Source organism: Amia ocellicauda, chromosome 14 (genome assembly GCF_036373705.1).
Source record: "Amia ocellicauda isolate fAmiCal2 chromosome 14, fAmiCal2.hap1, whole genome shotgun sequence".
NCBI lineage: Eukaryota > Metazoa > Chordata > Actinopteri > Amiiformes > Amiidae > Amia > Amia ocellicauda.
The window spans coordinates 7160181-7182678 of record NC_089863.1 but is presented as its reverse complement, the minus strand read 5'-3'; the positions used below and the strand labels follow the sequence as shown (position 1 = coordinate 7182678).

Below are 22498 nucleotides of genomic sequence, written 5' to 3'. Positions count from 1 at the left end.
TGACCTTGATTAAGAGATTGAGAAAGTCACGATAAATTATGGTGGGGTGTCCTACGGGGTAAATTTTTGTCTTGTTGACAAAGGGATACAGGCTAGTGAAATCATAGTAATCTATTCTCTCCTCAGCCTTCGCCTCGTAATGTAAACAGATTGCGTTAGTGCGCCCTCCGAACAAAGCATCTCTCGGTTCGAGACGTTCAGGAAAATCAAAGGTTTTCATAAACGTTCGTACACTACCGTCCTGTTTTTTCATAGCCGTCCACATCATGTTCCCACATCACTTTCACAGTTAAACCATAGGTGTTTTTTAGAGTCTCGATTCTTTGTAAGAAATCAAAGTGCATATCTCCACAGATTTGATGAGTGACAGGATTAAAAGTATTTGCGTCAAAGCACCGAGGACAACCGTGGTAAATACAACCGGCAAACTCATAAGCCGTACGAACCCCATTTTTCTCTGAAAAACCATCCAGAAAGTAGGGACCCATTCTAACCTCGCCATAATTCAAAGCATGTCTGGTCAAGATGTTATGATTGTCAGACATACACTGACCTAAAGGATTATTAGGAACACCTGTTCAATTTCTCATTAATGCAATTATCTAACCAACCAATCACATGGCAGTTGCTTCAAAACATTTTGGGGTGTGGTCCTAGTCAAGACAATCTCCTGAACTCCAAACTGAATGTCTGAATGGGAAAGAAAGGTGATTTAAGCAATTTTGAGCGTGGCATGGTTGTTGGTGCCAGACGGGCCGGTCTGAGTATTTCACAATCTGCTCAGTTACTGGGATTTTCACGCACAACCATTTCTAGGGTTTACAAAGAATGGTGTGAAAAGGGAAAAACATCCAGTATGCGGCAGTCCTGTGGGCGAAAATGCCTTGTTGATGCTAGAGGTCAGAGGAGAATGGGCCGACTGATTCAAGCTGATAGAAGAGCAACTTTGACTGAAATAACCACTCGTTACAACCGAGGTATGCAGCAAAGCATTTGTGAAGCCACAACACGTACAACCTTGAGGCGGATGGGCTACAACAGCAGAAGACCCCACCGGGTACCACTCATCTCCACTACAAATAGGAAAAAGAGGCTACAATTTGCACAAGCTCACCAAAATTAGACAGTTGAAGACTGGAAAAATGTTGCCTGGTCTGATGAGTCTCGATTTCTGTTGAGACATTCAGATGGTAGAGTCAGAATTTGGCGTAAACAGAATGAGAACATGGATCCATCATGCCTTGTTACCACTGTACAGGCTGGTGGTGGTGGTGTAATGGTGTGGGGGATGTTTTCTTGGCACAATTTAGGCCCCTTAGTGCCAATTGGGCATCGTTTAAATGCCACGGCCTTCCTGAGCATTGTTTCTGACCATGTCCATCCCTTTATGACCACCATGTACCCATCCTCTGATGGCTACTTCCAGCAGGATAATGCACCATGTCACAAAGGTCGAATCATTTCAAATTGGTTTCTTGAACATGACAATGAGTTCACTGTACTAAACTGGCCCCCACAGTCACCAGATCTCAACCCAATAGAGCATCTTTGGGATGTGGTGGAACGGGAGCTTCGTGCCCTGGATGTGCATCCCACAAATCTCCATCAACTGGTCGTGGCCGGGCATCCTGATGTCTCTTTGTGTGTTCTGGTCCGTGCAGGCAGCGTGTTGACCAAATGGACTGAATCTCCGCCGGCGACCCGCATTTAAACACTGCGCTGTGCGCGTGAATGTGCTGATGACCACCGCAATCCCCGCAAACTTTCCGTTCACGCGCTTGAAAAAATGTCTTTGACAATCCGTAGGGTGGCGCTCGAGGATAAGTTATCTAAGTTTGTTCATGAAAATATCGGGCTTATTAGATTTATTTAACCTTAATATCTTCAAATGTTCTGTAAATTACACATATCTATCGTATGTTGTACATCATGTACAACGCTTGTTATTGACATGTTTAATAAAGTTTTCTGTAGGTCTTTCCATTTATTTGGATATATAATATATATCCCTACGTGTTTAAAACTGTGTAAAGAATATATTTATATAAACAGTCGAGCCTAAACATTGTGACATCAACATTAAATACACACGTTTAAAATGAAATAAATAAAGTTGTCTTTTCTAGGTTTGTATACATCTCTTATTATATTTTATTACATTTTAGAACCAAAATCTCTCTCTCTCTCTCTACGCGTGATTGATGTTACAACATCCCCCACCACTACCACACGTGTTATCTTTTAACACCATAGCGGCTGTATGTACCTCCAGATTCCTAAATGTTTTGTGGTAACCATCATTCGTTAATTAAATCGTTATCATGTTTTTATATCTTCATACAGCCTAATGGTTAAGAATAACTCTTATATTTTGATAGCCTTATAGTTACAGGTTTCCAACATCGTTCTTTATCACATTATTGTGTTAAGTTAAACTTTTTTTTTTTTTAATACAAGCGGCTAGATAACAGCTCGTTCTCATCAGAATCTGAGCCCTTGAAATAAGCGTTCCAGCCTGCACTCGGTATATGTGTAAACACACACACACACACACACACACAAACACACACACACACACAGGATGTGCTGAGATCGTATAGAGTGTATTTACTTAATCTTAATGCGTGAATGGTTTATATTACATAATAATTTGATGTTTGATTACTAATATTATTACAAATGCTGCTTTTATTGAGTTGTATTGAAATGTCCCAGTTTCTACATATATAGTATATGCTTCTTATATAACATATATATTCTATAACTCTTCTATAGTTAAGGATTTCTTAACTTAACTTAACGTTACATTGCTTTTACATCACCAGGTGAACACACACACACACACACACACACACACACACACACACACATTTATTCAATCTTTACATTGTATCTGTTCTTTAAATAATATGTTTGATATATGCTGGAAAATATTGGTCTTGGATAGGTGTAGTATTTACTGAGATTATACCGACTACTGAAAGTTTTAATTTACATTTTCTGTATTACATTTCTTTTCATTTTGCTTATATTCAGGATTTTCTAAAGTTCAGTCCATCTTGTGTCTCTCAAGCTGCCCACAGCCCCACCGCTTCTACAGATCGCTATCTCTCGCCACATTTCATTATCCGGGGTTAGGGGGGCCCATCGCCTCAAATGTAAACAGAGCCGCTTCTTAAATTGAAAACAGACCCCACCTGTCATCAGTGCCCTGTTAACCCCGCCCCCAAATATTTAAATTATTCAAACCAAACTCTAACGTGATAGGCTATTTCTTCAGTGCCCTGTCAACTCCGCCCCCAAATATACTAATTCTTCACCGATCCGAGGTTACTAAAGATGTAGACATCTCCTCGCTACCCCCACTTGCTCAAAAAGCTCCAGACTGACATAACCCTTGTCCATTTGAAAGAGGTAACAGCTTTGGCCCTGTTGAAGACAGCCTCGCGAATCTCGCTTAAGTGGAAGTATCTATGTTACTAAAGAATCGGGAGGGCTTTAATAGAACTCTTTTGGAGCTTCACTAGCGTAGGGAAAAATATCTATGTTTTCTAAAGAATCTGAGGGGTATACATAGCGTTCTTTTGGAGCTTCACACGTATAGAGAAAAATAGCAATTTTACTAAAGAATCAGTCTGGCTTAAAGACAAATCTTTTGGAGGGTTTGAAAAACAGTTGAAGACCCCCACCACCCTGCACATTCCTTTGGAACCCATCAATATGGTAATTATTCTGTGACGCGGTACAAGCACCCCCGCACCCCCTAGGAAGTGACCCCCCGAGTTCAACTCAAGTTCAAGGTCAAAAGGTCAAATCCCCCTTAACCCCCCTAGGAAGGGCCCCCACCGCAGTCCCCCCTTTCGAAAAAGTGCCCTATATTACTACTTTCCACTTCTTCACCTTAAAAAAGTCTTGGGTTGCTTTCACAGTATGCTTCGGGTCATTGTCCATCTGCACTGTGAATATAGCCATAAACACTTCAAAATTCATCCTGCTGCTTTTGTCAGCAGTCACATCATCAATAAATAAGGAAACCAGTTCCCTGGGCAGCTATACATGCCATAACACTACCTCCACCATGCTTCACAGATTAGGTGGTATGCTTCGGATCATGAGCAGTTCCTTCCCTTCTCCAAACTCTTCTATTAACATCATTCTGGAAAAGTTGATTTTTGTCTCATCTGTCCATATGATGTTGAACTGTACAAGGTTCTTTAGATGTTTTTTTGTCAAACTCTATTCTGGTCTTCATGTTTTTGGGGCTTACCAATGGTTTACATCTTGTGGTAAACCCTATGTATTTACTCTGGTGAAGTCTTCTCTTGATTGTTGACTTTGACACAGATACGCCTACCTCCTGGAGGGTGTTCTTGATCTGGTCAACTGTTGTGAAGGGGTTTTTCTTCACCAGGAAAATAATTATTCTGTCATCCACCACATTTGTTTTCTGTGGTCTTCTGGGCCTTTTGGTGTTCCTGAGCTCACCAGTGTGTTATTTATTTTAAGAATGTATAAAATAGTTGATTTGGCCACACCTAATGTTTTTGCTATCTCTCTGATTGGTTTGTTTTGATTTCTCAGCCTAATGATGGCTTGTTTCACTCGCAGTGGCAGCTCTTTGGACTTCATATTGAGGGTTAACTGCAACAGATTCCAAATGCAAATGCCATACTTGAAACCAAATCTAGACCTTTTATCTGCTTACCTGTAATTGAACTAATGAGGGAATAACAGCTGAGACATGTGAGCAGCCAATTGTCCATTTACTTTTGAGCCCCTAAAATTGGGGGGACCACATATAAAAATCAGTGTAATTCCTACACCTTTCACCCAATTTCAATGTTACCCCTAAAATTTAAGATTAAAGTCTACACTTGAAGCACATCTTGATTGTTTCCATTCAAATCCATTGTAGTGGTGTACAAATGTGTCACTGTCCAAATATTTATGGACCTAACTGTATGCGTGAATATTTGAGTGTTTCTGTGTGGTCAAAAGTGTATGTGTGAGTTTATTCTTTCATTAGATCCATTAAACTGAAGCTTCTTCATACGGTTGACTCACTGTCTCCCACTGAAAGTCTCCAAACGTCAGTAGTAGGTTAGCCAGCTAAGTTTCTCTGAAGTGAGCTTAAAGTTCAGCCAACTGTGTTATCACAGCAACACATCCAGCATCTCAAACCTACTCCCTGGCAGGTTAACCTGAAGTTAGCTGGCTAAGAATCTGAATATACTTTATTCCACCCAATGAAATGACAGTGGACATGCCCCCAACAATGACAGTGCTGTTCCAAGCAGATCCAGTAGAGGTGGAGCGATCTTAATAAGGCAGGCTTTCGGAGAGAACGAATTCTTAGAGATTAAAGAGATTATTTAAACTGAGAGCTACAGTTCGGGCAGCAAAGGAATTATTTGTCTAATTGATTTTTTAGGATCGAACATCAGTATTCCTGCCCGCCGCTGTCATGCATTGACACAGAGCCGCAGACCCTCTGTGTGGCTGCGCTACCGAGCCAGTGAGGGGGGTCTTTTCTTTTCAGAAATAAGTGTATTGCACCAAAGGCATCAGGGATCAGCCTATGAATAGAAATAATCAGATCCAGATTAACACCATATGCTTGAAACCTTGATATTCAAGTGTAGACATGTTAACAAATATTCAAGTTCACAATCACAGACAGCATCTTATCCAACAACTCCTTTGTCCTTCTTCACCTTCCTCATCTTTAAGGAACTGTAATTCAAATAGGCTGTAAGCAAGATCAAACACAGTACATTCCAACAGCTTAGAAATAATATAGATGGCTAAATTATGAATATATATTTCTATATGGTATACTGTTGGCCAGCACAGAGCTCTACGTAATATCTGCATCAGTCTGGGATAAATTATATTATTAATTTCTTAGCAGACACCCATATCCAGTGTGACTTCATGGGGGAGCATTATAAAAGTGCAATACAATCTAAAATTACAGATCAAACATAGTAGAAATTATACAGTGAGTGACAAAAGTTTGATCCCCTGCTGATTTTGTATGTTTGCCCACTGACAAAGAAATTATCAGTCTATAATTTTAATAGTATGTGTATTTTAACAGTGAGAGACAGAATAACAACAACAAAATCCAGAAAAACGCATTTCAAAAAAGTTATAAATTGATTTGCATGTTAATGAGGGAAATAAGTATTTGACCCCTTCGACTTAGTACTTGGTGGCAAAACCCTTGTTGACAATCACAGAGGTCAGACGTTTCTTGTAGTTGGCCACCAGGTTTGCACACATCTCAGGAGGGATTTTGTCCCACTCCTCTTTGCAGATCCTCTCCAAGTCATTAAGGTTTTGAGGCTGACGTTTGGCAACTCGAACCTTCAGCTTCCTCCACAGATTTTCTATGGGATTATGGTCTGGAGACTGGCTAGGCCACTACAGGACCTTAATGTGCTTCTTCTTGAGCCACTCCTTTGTTGCTTTGGCTGTGTGTTTTGGGTCAATGTCATGCTGGAATACCCATCCACGACCCATTTTCAATGCCCTGGCTGAGGGATGGAGGTTCTCACCCAAGATTTGACAGTACATGGCCCTGTCCATCGTCCCTTTGATGCGGTGCAGTTGTCCTGTCCCCTTAGCAGAAAAACACCTCCAAAGCATAATGTTTCCACCTCCATGTTTGACAGTGGGGATGGTGTTCTTGGGGTCATTCCTCCTCCTCCAAACACAGCGAGTTGAGTTGATGCCAAAGAGCTCGATTTTGGTCTCATCTGACCACAACATTTTCACCCAGTTCTCTGAATCATTCAGATGTTCATTGGCAAACTTCAGCGGGCCTGTACATGTGCATTCTTGAACAGGGGAACCTAGCGGGCACTGCAGGATTTCAGTCCTTCACACCATAGTGTGTTACCAATTGTTTTCTTGGTGACTATGGTCCCAGCTGCCTTGAAATCATTAACAAGATCCTCCCGTGTAGTTCTGGGCTGATTCCTCACCGTTCTCATGATCATTGAAACTCCAGGAGGTGAGATCTTGCATGGAGCCCCAGACCGAGGGAGACTGACAGTTATTTTGTGTTTCTTCCATTTGCGAATAATCACACCAACTGTTGTTACCTTCTCACCAAGCTGCTTGGTGATGGTCTTGTAGCCCATTCCAGCCTTGTGTAGGTCTACAATCTTGTCCCTGACATCCTTGGACAGCTCTTTGGTCTTGGCCATGGTGGAGAGTTTGGAATCTGATTGATTGATTGCTTCTGTGGACAGGTGTCTTTTATATAGGTAACGAGCTGAGCTTAGGAGCACTCCCTTTAATAGAGTGCTCCTAATCTCAGGTCATTACCTCTATAAAAGACACCTGGGAGCCAGAAATCTTGCTGATTGATAGGGGATCAAATACTTATTTCCCTCCATTAACATGCAAATCAATGTATAACTTTTTTTAAATACGTTTTTCTGAATTTTTTTGTTTTTATTCTGTCTCTCACTGTTAAAATACACCTACCATTAAAATTATAGACTGATCATTTCTTTGTCAGTGGGCAAAGGTACAAAATCAGCAGGGGATCAAATACTTTTTTCCCTCACTGTATGTTCATGACCATTAGCAGCTCGCTCCAAGGAAAGTCAGTCCATGGAAACCAGTTGTAGCCTGCATTGTAGTCCAATAAAACCACCTCCACATGTCTTCTCAACCCAAAAATGGCCAGTATGGTCATGTAATTGTCCCAATACAAAAATCTTAAACGTAGTGGGGAGCACAACGTGTTGTTGTCATGGTTCTGGGCCCTTGCCCTCTCTCTCCGCTGGAGGCTGCTGTCTCCCTCTCTTTCCTTTCTCCTCTTTGTTCACCTATCAATCACCCTATTAACATTCCGGTCTCCCATGTGCACTGGTTCACTCTTCCTCTGTTTTCATTGGCTCTGCACCTTTCTTCCCAGTTCCTGCTCCCTGTCTTAAACCCCTCACTGCGCTCACTCGGGGGAAATCTCTTCAGCATTTGCTACAATTCCAAGCTGTCTCCTTGCTCCTTGTCTCCTCGGCTCTTTGATTATCATTGCCTGTCTTTACATTTTATGATTCCATCTTGCCTTTGCTAGTCTGTCTGCCCAATCCCACGACCATTGCTTGTTTCCTCGACCATGTCTTTGCCTAGCCCCTTTGTCTTGTCTGCCCACTCTACATAAACTGCACCTGGGTCCTAACTCCCTTACCCTGCGGGCCTCCCCTGAGAGACCCTGACACTTGTTGGTCGCCAAGGTTCTTGGGTCCTTTTAATCTTGACATAATAGCCCTTCTCTTAAGTGCAACCTCTTCCACTGCTTCAGTAGTTGTCACACCTCCAAGGACTGCTCTGACGATTCTGAATCATTTTGATGTCAAAAAACATAGCTCAAAATCTCCATGAAATCAAGGAAGATTTGGACTCAAACATATCTTTGCTTCACAACCACATATCGCCAGTGAAAATTACATATCACCTGATATTATACATTAAAACTAGACTAGGTTTCTGGTGCTTGTCAATCAAAGCTCTATGTCGGTGGGTCTCTGTAAGTGAAACTGGTGAGGATGCACAATTCTCAATTTGTGGGCATGCTAGAAATATGCATCTTCATTGGAAATCATGTTTCCGCCGATAAGGTAGGAGTTTCTAGTTGAATACAAAGTATGGCACCGTGCACCCCCCGGTCACGTGTATGCACTTTTATATTTTGGAGTCGAGGTTGAAATATGTCCACACAACAAACGATCCAGTTTAGCTGTTTTAGCTGTTTATTTATTGGAATCGGGAACATAAAGCGAATACCTGTTTTTTTGTTTTGCTTTTTGACAAACTGACGTCAGTTAATTATTCAATTAAATTAATTCCTCTGTCTACCAAAAAGTTCACTGTCTCATTCTGTTTAAGATGCTTTAGTCTGGTATTGCTGAAAGTTTCATTTAATTATCTTTAATTTTAATGGAGATTTTAAATTTTTTTCGATCAGTTATTTAAGTTCAATGGTAAATAAATGGAAGAAAATAGTAGAATTATCTGAGTGTTAATTGGTTATAACTTCCTTAATAATGAAGGTACAGGCATGGTTTTTGTGCCAAATTTCATTTTTTAAACCGGAGTAATTGGTGACATTTAAATTTTGTCACATACCTAGAGTACCTATTCAATTCAGTAACTACATAAATAAAACCCAGTCACTTACTGCCTAGTTTTTAATGTCCTACAATGATTCCAAAATATTAAATCTGTGTTTACATGGGGTGCGACACGTAGTCATTCTGCAAAGAATCTGCAGAATGTTTGAGCATTCATTGGCTATATGGTCAGATTCTGCATAGAGAATGACTTAAGTCTGTGTTTCACACCCCATGTAAACATACAGACAGGGTGATGCATTCTTGGTTATTGGTTTTAGAAGGGGTCAGAGTTGAAAAACAGACAACAGCTGCCGTGGGTAACTAGGCTTTGCTAATGTTATTTACAGAAGGTCATGTCATGCCATTAATGATCTCCATCAAGTTAATTTTGAGTTCTGCAATTGTATTTGTTTACAGACATATTAGGGAACACATTGATGTCAGAGATTAGACATTAAAACACCACAAGATATTCAGAGCTTCCTTGCAAATAGGTAGCCCAGCCAGCCAGACAGTGGGAGCCAGTCTACTGAGGGCATCTCCTCTCTTGTGTGTACTGAGGCAAATCAGAGTCAGGGCCACAGTCAGAGGAGCTCTGATCATCTCTTCACCACAACTGAGATAACAGAGGCCAGTGGAGGTCAGAGTCAGAGCAACTCTTATCATCCTTCACCAGGTTAGTAGCAGGTATAGGCACAGCTGAGAAATGCATAATAGGTATATGTCTGACAGCAATATATGTAATTGTACAAATGTAGTAAATGTATGACAGTGTCATGATCTTGTGATGTAAAACTGGGCTTGTGGTTAAGTTTAATGTACCGTACATTATATGGTATGGTATTATTCAGAAGAAGACAGCCACAATGATGAACAAGGAACCAACAACCCTGAGACCCTTCCAACCCCATCAAGCAGTTTTTCTGTTCCCTCGGGATCTGACGGTATGCCACTGTTTACATTCTGTAAATCTGAAATATAGCTAAGCATGTCAAGGTTTTGAGAATATGCCATATAAATGCATTACTAGGTTGCGAGTCTACATGGGCTACTGGGAGGATTGATTTTTATACTGTCCTTACTTCTTTCGCGACATTTCATAATCCAGAGCAGACAGACCTCAGCTGAAGATCTTCCACAGAACAATGCATGGAACCAGGAGGAGGGCATTTAATGAGTCCTGGTACAGAGACAATCCCTGACTTGAGTACTCTATAAGCAAAGACTCTGTTTATTGCTATGCATGCTGTCATTTTTCCTTTCCCAATGTTCCAGAATCTCTTTTCATGTCCATGTCAGGCTACTGTAACTGGAAAAAAGCCTTGTGTTGGGATGATGGCTTTAGATATCATTATAAATCTGAGCACCATTGTAATGCAATTTTTCATGTAAAGTGCACCAAATTCGTGAGCAAACCAGTTCATCCATGCTCAATTCAATCAACAAGGAGAGGGGGGAAAACATTACTGAAATCCTTACATACATCAAAACTATTGCAGATGTGCTCCGACTAACCGCCCCACAGAATATTGCAAAAAGAGGTCATAGAGAATGTGAGAATTCTCACAACAAATGTAACTTTTTAGCCATCTTGCAGGAAATAGCTAAACATAACCCTCTAATACAGAAACGAATGTGGATGTGGTAATGCCAAGTACACTAGTACAATTATCCAGAATGACACTAGGTGGGCATGCAGACATTCAGCCTGACGTAAACTTACAGATAGGCTCCCTGCAGTATTACGCGTTCTTCAGGAGATCATTCTTGAAAACAGTGGTGACCGGTCAGTGGAAGCACGGGGACTACTTGCACAAATTGATCTGACTTTCATTTGGCTTCTGGTAACCTTCTGTAAAGTGCTTGGCCAGTCCAAGTTCTTGTCTGACGTGTTTCAGTCTCTTTCATTGGACCTGGCAGCAGCTGCTGATCTTGTTCAGGCTCTACTTGATACATTGCAACAGTAAAGAAATAAGGCTTTTTTTGAAGACCTGTGGAGAGAGCTGGAGGACATTGCTCAGAAATGTAATGTCAATTTGTAAACAATACAAAAAAGACAACAGAAGACATGCAGTAGGCTTTATGGATCTGTAATCACTTCTCCAACTGGTGAGTGTAGAATTGGGCAAGGTGACTTGGAAGTCTTTAGAAGAAGGATATTCTTTCAGGTCCTCAACTCAACATCATGATTGGTGAACTGCAAAAGTTTGAACTACTCAAAAACAAACAGCACAATAATGAAAGGAATCCAAGCACTTCACCCTAAAAGCAGCATATTTTTAGATGAGGACCCTCTGTTTACATTTGCAGAGATTTTTGAATCAAGAGCTGTAGATCTGAAACATGAGCTATATGAAACTAGGAGGCTTTTGGAAAGGAAAGAAAAAAAATGAATGCAGAGTATGACCATCGATCTTGAGTTTGTGGTATTTCTGGAACATTTTAAAGAGGTATTCCATTACCTTTTCCAATTGTGTAAGATAGCCATTGTGACACCAGTCAGCAGTGCAGCATGTGAAACAAGCTTCTCTGCACTCAAGCTTATTAAAAAACACCTAAGAACAACAATGGGAGATGACCGTTTGAGTCATCTTGGAGCTTTGAGCATTGAATCAAGGAGGGCAAAGTCTTTAGAAATGGATGAGTTTGTTAAACGTTTTAGCAACACCCATTACAACTGTAGAATTGAACTATTTTAATCTGTTCAGGAGAGAGAGAGAGAGGGTGAGTGCAAATATACAGATAGATTGAAGAAAAAAAAAGGAAGGAAGAGAGAGAGATATGATTAGGCAGGCAAGGGCATATGGGTAGGTGCTCTTTAGGAAATGTGTACCAATTCTGTCCAATCATGCATTTTCTTTATTTTTGCATATTTAGTTTACCAACACCATTCCCTTTTACACAGAACAAACGCTCATGTATCCATAATGAAGCACTTTTGGGGGTGAGGGGGGTGGAGAAGATGTATATATTTTGTAAATAGCAAACTGTAGAAATTATGTGTTCATTTGTGCTGTATTTTTATTAATTGCCCTCCTCATCCTTGTAAATTGCTTCAATCCTATCTTAAAATTTTAGTTTTTTTTAATCATTTTACAAAAAAAAGCAGCCCGGGGGGGCATGCCCCTGGACCCCCCTACCAGATGTTGGCCCCTGTGTAATTTAGGCTCCAGACATTTGTTTTCGTTTGAGCGAATCAGCGCCGCACAACGTCCCTGGGTCCACCTGCACTCCATCACCAAGCGTTCCTCGGGTACTTGGGCCATAAGTAATGAACGTCAGGTGTGCGTCTGTGTGTTTCTGCTCCCAGGTTGCGTGCGCCGCTTTTCCATCCACGACCCCAGTCTTGACCCTGCATCTACGAAACACTGCATTAAGATCCTGTGTGGCCACATTCACAACTGTATACAGACCACTGTGTGTTTTTGTTTCATTTGGATGCCGCCTGGGAGTCTTGCTGAAACCTAGCAACGTCGTCAACCTGGTCGTTGAAGACGGGCAAAAACACGGCTGCTGGCAGCGGTGGGATTTGAACCCACGCCTCGGAAAAGACAGGTGCCATAACCCAGCGCCTTTGACCGCTCGGCCAAGCTACCCGGGTAAGGGCCCTGTCTTACCGCAATGTATGTCTGGATGTATGTAGGCATGCATGCACGCATACATGCATGCACGCATGCATGTATGTATGAAGTTATTGTCATGATAATTTCAATGATCAAATCCTATGCATTTAATCTAGTTTCGTCAAAAGACGTCGATTCAGGTGAAGTCTTGTGTCTGCGTGCAAACAGACTACGAGTCAACTGTGCAGTGGTAACGTGGCCGAGCGGTCTAAGGTGCTGGATTTAGGCCCCAGTCTCTTTAGAGGCATGGTTTCGAATCCCACCATTGCCATCTTCCTTTAGCCGTTAAATCATGGTGCTTTCCTAGTTGCACCTCGTCGTTCAATTTCACGTTACTCGTGTATGAGGTGTTGCTGAAAGAGTCCATTCACGCCATCGCTTGATTTAAATCGAAATGCTTTTCATGACATGTACTTTGCATGGCAACGGGGAGCGCTCTTGGCAGACGAGGTGGCCGAGTGGTTAAGGCGATGGACTGCTAATCCATTGTGCTCTGCACGCGAGGGTTCGAATCCCATCCTCGTCGAATCACGGCAGCCTTTTACAGAAGAGCAATGATGCTGCCTCAATAAAGTGTTCATCTCTTTCCATTACGTTGCAATCCTGTTCCGTCCTGTCTCAAAATGTTGTCATTACCCTCGAGTGGAATAGCCGGGGTGGCGGTGTGCATGGTGGGAGATGGCCTGCGAGGGTGCAGGGTGTGTCTGCTTGCTTTGGGTCTTGGGTGGGGGCTGGTGTGGCTGAAATGCCAGCGCTGAATTTTTGGTCCTGGGGCGAGGTATATGAGAAAAGGCCCAACTATCATGATTTCAAGTGACCACACCACTCTCAATCAATTCCCCGCAAAGCCCAAGTTACTGGTGGGCATTTCAGCAGCCAAAGAGCCACACCTTGGTACAATTAGAAGATGGAATGAAACGAAAGCAATGACATTAAGATCTACACCTCCATAAAACAAGAGGCAAAGCTCTCACCCTTGGGGAAGGTGCACGTACAGCCCAGATAGCATCAGGAATGTAAAGTTCATGTTTCGGACGGTGTTAATGAGCTCTTCTAATCTCTCATTTTTATTACATTCATCATTCACTTCTCTCTATTCAATATGGTTGTGTATTTTGGTTGGCATTATATTGCCTTTTATTTTGTGTTTTGATTTGCTTTCACCTCATTGTCTCATTTCTTATTCCCAACTGTTATTATTAAGCTTGCACGTGTGCCTTATTATCATTTGTTTTTGTTTGAGGGAATCAGCGCCGCACAACGCCCCTGGGTCCACCTGCACTCCATCAGCAAGCGTTCCTCGGGTACTTGGGCCATAAGTAATGAACGTCAGGTGTGCGTCTGTGTGTTTCTGCTCCCAGGTTGCGTGCGCCGCTTTTCCATCCACGACCCCAGTCTTGACCCTGCATCTACGAAACACTGCATTAAGATCCTGTGTGGCCACATTCACAACTGTATACAGACCACTGTGTGTTTTTGTTTCATTTGGATGCCGCCTGGGAGTCTTGCTGAAACCTAGCAACGTCGTCAACCTGGTCGTTGAAGACGGGCAAAAACACGGCTGCTGGCAGCGGTGGGATTTGAAGCCACGCCTCCGAAGAAACTGGTGCCTTAACTCAGCGCCTTTGACAGCTCGGCCAAGCTACCCGGGTAAGGGCCCTGTCTTTCCGCTTTGTACGCATGCATGCTCCCAGGTTGCGTGCGCCGCTTTTCCATCCACGACCCCAGTCTTGACCCTGCATCTACGAAACACTGCTTTAAGATCCTGTGTGGCCACATTCACAACTGTATACAGACCACTGTGTGTTTTTGTTTCATTTGGATGCCGCCTGGGAGTCTTGCTGAAACCTAGCAACGTCGTCAACCTGGTTGTTGAAGACGGGCAAAAACACGACTGCTGGCAGTGTTGGGATTTGAAGCCACGCCTCCGAAGAGACTGGTGCCTTAACCCAGCGCCTTTGACAGCTCGGCCACGCTACCCGGGGAATGGCCCTGTCTTACCGCTTTGTATGTCTGGATGTATGTAAGCATTCATGCACGCATGCATGTATGTATGAAGTTATTGTCATGATGATTTCAATGATCAAATCCTATGCATTTAATCTAGTTTCGTCAAAAGACTTCGATTCAGGTGAAGTCTTCTTTCTGCGTGCAAGCAGACTACGAGTTCACTGCGCAGTGGTAACGTGGCAGAGCGGTCTAAGGCGCTGGATTTAGGCTCCAGTCTCTTTGGAGGCGTGGGTTCGAATCCCACCGTTGCCAACTTCCTTTAGCCGTTAAACCATGGTGCTTTCCTAGTTGCACCTCGTCGTTCAATTTCACATGTTACTCGTGTATGAGGTGTTGCTGAAAGAGTCCATTCACGCACTTCCAACCCACGCAATCACCCTCGCTTGATTTAAATCGAAATACTTTTCTTGACATGTACCTTGCATGTCAACGGGGAAAGCTCTCCACAGACGAGGTGGCAGAGTGGTTAAGGCGATGTACTGCAAATCCATTGTGCTGTGCACGCGTGTGTTCGAATCCCATCCTCGTCGGATCTCGGCAGCCTTTTACAGAAGAGCAATGATGCTGCCTCAATAAAGTGTTCATCTCTTTCCATTACGTTGCAATCCTGTTCCGTCCTGTCTCAAAATGTTGTCATTACCCTCGAGTGGAATAGCCGGGGTGGCGGTGTGCATGGTGGGAGATGGCCTGTGAGGGTGCAGGGCGTGTCTGCTTGCTTTGGGTCTTGGGTGGGGGCTGGTGTGCCTGAAATGCCAGCGCTGAATTTTTGGTCCTGGGGCGAGGTATATGAGAAAAGGCCCCACTATCAGGATTTCAAGTGACCACACCACCCTCAATCAATTCCCCGCAAAGCCCAAGTTACTGGTGGGCACTTCAGCAGCCAAAGAGCCACACCTTGGTGCAATTAGAAGATGGAATGAAACGAAAGCAATGACATTAAGATCTACACCTCCATAAAACAAGAGGCAATGCTCTCACCCTTGGGGAAGGTGTACGTACAGCCCAGATAGCATCAGGAATGTAAAGTTCATGTTTCGGACGGTATTAATGAGCTCTTCTAATCTCTCGTTTTTATTACATTCATCATTCACTTCTCTCTATTCAATATGGTTGTGTATTTTGGTTGGCATTATATATTGCCTTTTATTTTGTGTTTTGATTTGCTTTCACCTCATTGTCTCATTTCTTATTCCCAACTGTTATTATTAAGCTTGCACGTGTGCCTTATTATCATTTGTTTTCGTTTGAGGGAATCAGCGCCGTACAACGCCCCTCGGTCCACCTGCACTCCATCACCAAGCGTTCCTCGGGTATTTGGGCCATAAGTAATGAACGTCAGGTGTGCGTCTGTGTGTTTCTGCTCCCAGGTTGCGTGCGCCGCTTTTCCATCCACGACCCCAGTCTTGACCCTGCATCTACGAAACACTGCATTAAGATCCTGTGTGGCCACATTCACAACTGTATACAGACCACTGTGTGTTTTTGGTTCATTTGGATGCCGCCTGGGAGTCTTGCTGAAACCTAGCAACGTCGTCAACCTGGTCGTTGAAGACGGGCAAAAACACGGCTGCTGGCAGCGGTGGGATTTGAAGCCACGCCTCCGAAGAAACTGGTGCCTTAACCCAGCGCCTTTGACAGCTCGGCCAAGCTACCCGGGTAAGGGCCCTGTCTTTCCGCTTTGTACGCATGCATGCTCCCAGGTTGCGTGCGCCGCTTTTCCATCCACGACCCCAGTCTTGACCCTGCATCTACGAAACACTGCATTAAGATCCTGTGTGGCCACATTCACAACTGTATACAGACCACTGTGTGTTTTTGTTTCATTTGGATGCCGCCTGGGAGTCTTGCTGAAACCTAGCAACGTCGTCAACCAGGTCGTTGAAGACGGGCAAAAACACGGCTGCTGGCAGCGGTGGGATTTGAAGCCACGCCTCCGAAGAAACTGGTGCCTTAACCCAGCGCCTTTGACAGCTCGGCCAAGCTACCCGGGTAAGGGCCCTGTCTTACCGCTTTGTATGTCTGGATGTATGTAAGCATGCATGCACGCATGCATGTATGTATGAAGTTATTGTCATGATGATTTCAATGATCAAATCCTATGCATTTAATCTAGTTTCGTCAAAAGACGTCGATTCAGGTGAAGTCTTGTGTCTGCGTGCAAACAGACTACGAGTCCACTGCGCAGTATGTGCGGGTCACAATACAATCCTTTCGAGCCCGTACAGATTGGGATGTTTTCATGCTTAATGTACTCGGTGCATCTTCAACAGCAGCAAAGGTCAACAGCGCTGTTGAAAATGTTGATACGCAGAAGCGTCCACCACATGAGACGACTGAAGCAGGTGTGACCGTAGACATCGTGCTGTGTGTGGTAACGTGGCCGAGTGGTCTAAGGCGCTTCATTTAAGCTCCAGTCTCTTTGGAGGCGTGGGTTAGAATCCCACCGTTGCCAACTTCCTTTAGCCATTAAAGTCATGGTGCTTTCCTAGTTGCACCTCGTCGTTCCATTTCACACGTTACTTTTCTTGAAATGTACTTTGCATGTCAAGGGGGAGCACGCTCGGCAGACGAGGTGGCCGAGTGGTTAAGGCGATAGACTGCTAATCCATTGTGCTATGCACGCGTGGGTTCGAGTCCCATCCTCGTGAGATCATGGGAACCTTTTATAGAATAGCAATGATGCTGCCTCGAAAAGGTGTTCATCTCTTTCCATTACGTTGCAATCCTGTTCCGTCCTGTCTCAAAATTTTGTCATTTTCCTCAAGTGGAATAGCCGGGGTGGCGGCGGTGTGCATGGTGGGAGATGGCCTGCGAGGGTGCAGGGCGTGTCTGCTTTTGGTGGGGCTGGTGTGGCTGAAATGCCAGTGCTGAATTTTTGGTCCTGGGGCGAGGTATATGAGAAAAGGCCCCACTATCAAGATTTCAAGTGACCACACCACCCTCAATCAATTCCCTGCAAAGCCCAAGTTACTGGTGGGCATTTCAGCAGCCAAAGAGCCACACCTTGGTACAATTAGAAGATGGAATGAAACGAAAGCAATGACATTAAGATCTACACCTCCATAAAACAAGAGGCAAAGCTCTCACCCTTGGGGAAGGTGCACGTACAGCCCAGATAGCATCAGGAATGTAAAGTTCATGTTTCGGACGGTGTTAATGAGCTCTTCTAATCTCTCATTTTTATTACATTCATCATTCACTTCTCTCTATTCAATATGGTTGTGTATTTTGGTTGGCATTATATTGCCTTTTATTTTGTGTTTTGATTTGCTTTCACCTCATTGTCTCATTTCTTATTCCCAACTGTTATTATTAAGCTTGCACGTGTGCCTTATTATCATTTGTTTTCGTTTGAGGGAATCAGCGCCGCACAACGCCCCTGGGTCCACCTGCACTCCATCACCAAGCGTTCCTCGGGTACATGGGCCATAAGTAATGAACGTCAGGTGTGCGTCTGTGTGTTTCTGCTCCCAGGTTGCGTGCGCCGCTTTTCCATCCATGACCCCAGTCTTGACCCTGCATCTACGAAACACTGTATTAAGATCCTGTGTGGCCACATTCACAACTGTATACAGACCACTGTGTTATTTTGTTTGATTTTGATGCCGCCTGGGAGTCTTGCTGAAACCTAGCAACGTCGTCAACCAGGTCGTTGAAGACGGGCAAAAACATGGCTGCTGGCAGCGGTGGGATTTGAACCCACGCCTCCGAAGAGACTGGTGCCTTAACCCAGCGCCTTTGACAGCTCGGCCAAGCTACGCGGGTAAGGGCCCTGTCTTTCCGCTTTGTACGCATGCATGCTGCCAGGTTGCGTGTGCCGCTTTTCCATCCACGACCCCAGTCTTGACCCTGCATCTACGAAACACTGCATTAAGATCCTGTGGGGCCACATTCACAACTGTATACAGACCACTGTGTGTTTTTGGTTCATTTGGATGCCGCCTGGGAGTCTTGCTGAAACCTAGCAAAGTCGTCAACCAGGTCGTTGAAGACGGGCAAAAACATGGCTGCTGGCAGCGGTGGGATTTGAACCCACGCCTCCGAAGAGACTGGAGCCTTAATCCAGCGCCTTAGACCGCTCGGCCACGCTACCCGGGGAAGGGCCCTGTCTTACCGCTTTGTATGTCTGGATGTATGTAAGCATGCATGCACGCATGCATGTATGTATGAAGTTATTGTCATGATGATTTCAATGATCAAATCCTATGCATTTAATCTAGTTTCGTCAAAAGACGTCGATTCAGGTGAAGTCTTGTGTCTGCGTGCAAACAGACTACGAGTCCACTGCGCAGTATGTGCGGGTCACAATACAATCCTTTCGAGCCCGTACAGATTGGGATGTTTTCATGCTTAATGTACTCGGTACATCTTCAACAGCAGCAAAGGTCAACAGCGCTGTTGAAAATGTTGATACGCAGAAGCGTCCACCACATGAGACGACTGAAGCAGGTGTGACCGTAGACATCATGCTGTGTGTGGTAACATGGCCGAGTGGTCTAAGGCGCTTCTTTTAAGCTCCAGTCTCTTTGGAGGCGTGGGTTAGAATCCCACCGTTGCCAACTTCCTTTAGCCATTAAAGTCATGGTGCTTTCCTAGTTGCACCTCGTCGTTCCATTTCACACGTTACTTTTCTTGAAATGTACTTTGCATGTCAACGGGATGCGCTCTCTGCAGACGAGGTGGCCGAGTGGTTAAGGCGATGGACTGCTAATCCATTGTGCTGTGCACGCGTGGGTTCGAATCCCATCCTCGTCGTATCACGGCAGCCTCTTACAGAAGAGCAATGATGCTGCCTCAATAAAGTGTTCATCTCTTTCCATTACGTTGCAATCCTTTTCCGTCCTGTCTCAAAATGTTGTCATTACCCTCGAGTGCAATAGCCGGGGTGGCGGTGTGCATGGTGGGAGATGGCCTGCGAGGGTGCAGGGCGTGTCTGCTTGCTTTGGGTCTTGGGTGGGGGCTGGTGTGGCTGAAATGCCAGCGCTGAATTTTTGGTCCTGGGGCGAGGTATATGAGAAAAGGCCCCACTATCAAGATTTCAAGTGACCACACCACCCTCAATCAATTCCCCGCAAAGCCCAAGTTACTGGTGGGCACTTCAGCAGCCAAAGAGCCACACCTTGGTGCAATTAGAAGATGGAATGAAACGAAAGCAATGACATTAAGATCTACACCTCCATAAAACAAGAGGCAAAGCTCTCACCCTTGGGGAAGGTGCACGTACAGCCCAGATAGCATCAGGAATGTAAAGTTCATGTTTCGGACGGTGTTAATGAGCTCTTCTAATCTCTCATTTTTATTACATTCATCATTCGCTTCTCTCTATTCAATATGGTTGTGTATTTTGGTTGGCATTATATTGCCTTTTATTTTGTGTTTTGATTTGCTTTAACCTCATTGTCTCATTTCTTATTCCCAACTGTTATTATTAAGCTTGCACGTGTGCCTTATTATCATTTGTTTTCATTTGCGGGAATCAGCGACGCACAACGCCCCTGGGTCCACCTGCACTCCATCACCAAGCGTTCCTCGGGTACTTGGGCCATAAGTAATGAACGTCAGGTGTGCGTCTGTGTGTTTCTGCTCCCAGGTTGCGTGCGCCGCTTTTCCATCCACGACCCCGGTCTTGACCCTGCATCTACGAAACACTGCATTAAGATCCTGTGGGGCCACATTCACAACTGTATACAGACCACTGTGTGTTTTTGGTTCATTTGGATGCCGCCTGGGAGTCTTGCTGAAACCTAGCAAAGTCGTCAACCAGGTCGTTGAAGACGGGCAAAAACATGGCTGCTGGCAGCGGTGGGATTTGAACCCACGCCTCCGAAGAGACTGGAGCCTTAATCCAGCGCCTTAGACCGCTCGGCCACGCTACCCAGGGAAGGGCCCTGTCTTACCGCTTTGTATGTCTGGATGTATGTAAGCATGCATGCACGCATGCATGTATGTATGAAGTTATTGTCATGATGATTTCAATGATCAAATCCTATGCATTTAATCTAGTTTCGTCAAAAGACGTCGATTCAGGTGAAGTCTTGTGTCTGCGTGCAAACAGACTACGAGTCCACTGCGCAGTATGTGCGGGTCACAATACAATCCTTTCGAGCCCGTACAGATTGGGATGTTTTCATGCTTAATGTACTCGGTGCATCTTCAACAGCAGCAAAGGTCAACAGCGCTGTTGAAAATGTTGATACGCAGAAGCGTCCACCACGTGAGACGACTGAAGCAGGTGTGACCGTAGACATCGTGCTGTGTGTGGTAACGTGGCCGAGTGGTCTAAGGCGCTTCGTTTAAGCTCTAGTCTCTTTAGAGGCGTGGGTTAGAATCCCACCGTTGCCAACTTCCTTTAGCCATTAAAGTCATGGTGCTTTCCTAGTTGCACCTCGTCGTTCCATTTCACACGTTACTTTTCTTGAAATGTACTTTGCATGTCAACGGGGAGTGCTCTCTGCAGACGAGGTGGCCGAGTGGTTAAGGCGATGGACTGCTAATCCATTGTGCTGTGCACGCGTGGGTTCGAATCCCATCCTCGTCGTATCACGGCAGCCTCTTACAGAAGAGCAATGATGCTGCCTCAATAAAGTGTTCATCTCTTTCCATTACGTTGCAATCCTTTTCCGTCCTGTCTCAAAATGTTGTCATTACCCTCGAGTGCAATAGCCGGGGTGGCGGTGTGCATGGTGGGAGATGGCCTGCGAGGGTGCAGGGCGTGTCTGCTTGCTTTGGGTCTTGGGTGGGGGCTGGTGTGGCTGAAATGCCAGCGCTGAATTTTTGGTCCTGGGGCGAGGTATATGAGAAAAGGCCCCACTATCAAGATTTCAAGTGACCACACCACCCTCAATCAATTCCCCGCAAAGCCCAAGTTACTGGTGGGCACTTCAGCAGCCAAAGAGCCACACCTTGGTGCAATTAGAAGATGGAATGAAACGAAAGCAATGACATTAAGATCTACACCTCCATAAAACAAGAGGCAAAGCTCTCACCCTTGGGGAAGGTGTACGTACAGCCCAGATAGCATCAGGAATGTAAAGTTCATGTTTCGGACGGTATTAATGAGCTCTTCTAATCTCTCGTTTTTATTACATTCATCATTCACTTCTCTCTATTCAATATGGTTGTGTATTTTGGTTGGCATTATATATTGCCTTTTATTTTGTGTTTTGATTTGCTTTCACCTCATTGTCTCATTTCTTATTCCCAACTGTTATTATTAAGCTTGCACGTGTGCCTTATTATCATTTGTTTTCGTTTGAGGGAATCAGCGCCGTACAACGCCCCTCGGTCCACCTGCACTCCATCACCAAGCGTTCCTCGGGTATTTGGGCCATAAGTAATGAACGTCAGGTGTGCGTCTGTGTGTTTCTGCTCCCAGGTTGCGTGCGCCGCTTTTCCATCCACGACCCCAGTCTTGACCCTGCATCTACGAAACACTGCATTAAGATCCTGTGTGGCCACATTCACAACTGTATACAGACCACTGTGTGTTTTTGGTTCATTTGGATGCCGCCTGGGAGTCTTGCTGAAACCTAGCAACGTCGTCAACCTGGTCGTTGAAGACGGGCAAAAACACGGCTGCTGGCAGCGGTGGGATTTGAAGCCACGCCTCCGAAGAAACTGGTGCCTTAACCCAGCGCCTTTGACAGCTCGGCCAAGCTACCCGGGTAAGGGCCCTGTCTTTCCGCTTTGTACGCATGCATGCTCCCAGGTTGCGTGCGCCGCTTTTCCATCCAC

General features: G+C 44.5%; 8 non-coding genes across 8 annotated transcripts; 6 read left to right on the top strand and 2 right to left on the bottom strand.

Moving 5' to 3' along the window:
- Positions 1 to 13198: 13198 nt before the first annotated feature.
- Positions 13199 to 13280, top strand: trnas-gcu (transfer RNA serine (anticodon GCU)). Its single transcript has one exon. It is a non-coding gene; the product is annotated as a tRNA-Ser (tRNA).
- Positions 13281 to 14934: 1654 nt separating this feature from the next.
- Positions 14935 to 15016, top strand: trnal-uag (transfer RNA leucine (anticodon UAG)). The gene has a single exon. It is a non-coding gene; the product is annotated as a tRNA-Leu (tRNA).
- Positions 15017 to 15212: 196 nt separating this feature from the next.
- Positions 15213 to 15294, top strand: trnac-gca (transfer RNA cysteine (anticodon GCA)). Its single transcript has one exon. It is a non-coding gene; the product is annotated as a tRNA-Cys (tRNA).
- Positions 15295 to 17330: 2036 nt separating this feature from the next.
- Positions 17331 to 17417, top strand: trnas-gcu (transfer RNA serine (anticodon GCU)). Its single transcript has one exon. It is a non-coding gene; the product is annotated as a tRNA-Ser (tRNA).
- Positions 17418 to 18775: 1358 nt separating this feature from the next.
- trnal-aag (transfer RNA leucine (anticodon AAG)) lies at positions 18776 to 18857 on the bottom strand. Its single transcript has one exon. It is a non-coding gene; the product is annotated as a tRNA-Leu (tRNA).
- A 580-nt stretch (positions 18858 to 19437) lies between these two features.
- trnas-gcu (transfer RNA serine (anticodon GCU)) lies at positions 19438 to 19519 on the top strand. Its single transcript has one exon. It is a non-coding gene; the product is annotated as a tRNA-Ser (tRNA).
- A 1039-nt stretch (positions 19520 to 20558) lies between these two features.
- Positions 20559 to 20640, bottom strand: trnal-aag (transfer RNA leucine (anticodon AAG)). Its single transcript has one exon. It is a non-coding gene; the product is annotated as a tRNA-Leu (tRNA).
- A 580-nt stretch (positions 20641 to 21220) lies between these two features.
- On the top strand, positions 21221 to 21302 carry trnas-gcu (transfer RNA serine (anticodon GCU)). Its single transcript has one exon. It is a non-coding gene; the product is annotated as a tRNA-Ser (tRNA).
- The last annotated feature ends 1196 nt before the right edge of the window (positions 21303 to 22498 follow it).